The sequence below is a fragment of the Bombus impatiens genome, unplaced genomic scaffold (genome assembly GCF_000188095.3).
Source record: "Bombus impatiens unplaced genomic scaffold, BIMP_2.2 scf_0197, whole genome shotgun sequence".
Classification (NCBI taxonomy): Eukaryota; Metazoa; Arthropoda; class Insecta; order Hymenoptera; family Apidae; genus Bombus; species Bombus impatiens.
In genome coordinates this window covers 1,161,909-1,164,092 of record NT_176616.1, presented here as the reverse complement: position 1 = coordinate 1,164,092, position 2,184 = coordinate 1,161,909, and the positions used below count along the sequence as shown (strand labels likewise).

Here is a 2,184-nt window from a genome sequence, read left to right as displayed (position 1 = left end):
GCGGCTCGAGCCGTTTCAGTTTATGGAAAGAATGGTAAAGAGGGAGGTTACTTACGACCTATAGAGTTACGAGTTTTCTCTAGTTTTTCACCGGAATCTTGTTGTACGTAGGTTGCTGTATCGTTCGGGTATCGATGCGACATGCAACGAATGGAAGATACAAAATATGCGGAGGAATCATTTCTTTTATTACAATACTTGATCGCTTATGCGGTATTTCTTGTCGATCGAAATCCAATGTCTAAATATTAGCCTTACGAGAACGACGAACCAGTGAGGCGAAAAACCTCTTTGACGTAGCTTCTGTGCGTGTTTCAAAGTTATTTACTTTGCAGATAACGGTATAGGCTTAAAAAGACTTTGTGAATGGTCCTTTACAGTCGTTAAGAGGAGATTAGCGCATATGAAAGTAACTATTTTGACGAATAACGTAGTTTCTCTTTTCTGTGATAGAAAAAACGACAGAGATGACAAATGACAGTGTATTGTACGTAAACTTATCTTTCTCATTGTTCGTTAATTTCATAGCTAGACTTTCCGAGAACCTAATTTCGTAGAATAGCCGATAAACATCCTGGATATCACGATCACAATGATTTCGTGGTGATCAATTATTTCGCCATAGGCGGGTTGCAGTGGACGCGCGGCAGGCGATATTATAAGTTTTATGGCGTCCCTGGACGGGTCCCCTGTAACTTCTCTCCAGTCAGAAACGGAAAGTCGCCTACACCGAAAAACGGGGGGTTCAGCTCGATTCGTCGTTTGTACACGTTGATTCATGCGCTCGCAGCGTCTGTCTCTCTCGCGCGCCATTTAAATTTCAAATAGTCCGCTGGATACACCTCTCGACTTGCACGTGGTTTTATGACAAAGTGCCGTTGTCGCATCGAACAAGACGAGTCCTCTGGTCCGTGCATGGTTCCATTAAAATAAACACACCGCAGAAGGAACTGTAAGCGGCGTGGGAACTTTCGCTTACTCGTCGTAATCACATTCATCTTTAATTATCTTCCATTCGTCGGAACGAAATTTTAACATTTTTGAAGACGTGAATTTTTATATATCGAATCCACGTATGAGACATAATTTCTATTATTTGAACCGATAGTTATACAACCTATACGAAGTCTAGGTTTTGCACCATTGAATTATTAAATTATTATCAGGAAAGTTAGAAATGAATAAAAACAAATAAATCTGGTTACCTGACTCGATATAAGATTGTAAAATTGTAAAAATCCAAACCCATAACCTATAATCTGCAACTTATAAATCGACTAATATTATTTATTGCTAAGTTATCGTGTAAGGGGGTCTAATTACACGAATTCTTATCCTTCGACAAGTTTCGATCGACTTAGCCAACTACGCTTGAACGATCTGGCGATCGACGAGTTCCCCTTTCAACGGTGTCTTCCAATTTTAATGAATATGCGAAAAGTCGTTCGAGGCGAGAAATCGAACGTCATCGTTCACAGCGACACGTGCGGCGTAACGTCTATTCGATCGCGCAGCCACGCTCGATTCGTGCCATCGATGCCATCTCGGTAAGCGAAATCGATCGATCGCGCGATCGTCTCACCTTTTATTTAATGGCTACACGAAGCTCAATGACGGGCGGTCAACCTGTACCGTGTCGGCGAAAAAAAAGCGCGGACGCATTAATCGTGATTTATTGCGACCGCGACGCGAGTTTTCGCGAACGGTGGACGTCGCGTTCTGTTTTTCGTTACATAGGTCGATATCGACCTGTTGGCCGATCGAAAGCTCAACTGTCCTGCTGTTCCCTTGTCGCGTCTCTGGTTCGTCGCATCCATTCGGTAAGCAAGAAACTACAGGCGTAAAAGGCGAAGTTGCTCTCCGTCTTGTCCGAGACTCTGGACTAATGACGCGGATCCTTTGAACGCGCGTAATGGCGAATCGTCGGGCGGATAACCGCGAGATAAGGTCGCGTAAGCGTAGCGCGTGCATGCCGGAGATCCGCGTTCGCGTCCGGCACTAAAAGGATGATTCACGAAATTACGCGGTGTCGAGAGCGATCTCATAAGCAATCGGAAATGAGCGCGCCGCGGAGGCTGTAATTTAACAATATCCGAGATTACAGGGAAGGAAAAGAGAAGTAAGAGTGGCGTGGTTTTCGTTGTTTCAGGACGAGGTGGGAGGCAGTACGGTGGTAGCCGAGGG

General features: G+C 44.5%; 1 long non-coding RNA gene across 1 annotated transcript in view; it reads left to right on the top strand.

Annotated features, from left to right (window-relative positions):
• LOC112212465 overlaps positions 1-2,184 on the top strand; it is a 50,569-nt gene extending 48,385 nt beyond the window's left edge. Inside the window, exon 3 of the long non-coding RNA XR_002946290.2 lies at positions 2,150-2,184. This is a non-coding gene — a long non-coding RNA (uncharacterized LOC112212465). The remainder of the gene's footprint in view (positions 1-2,149) is intronic.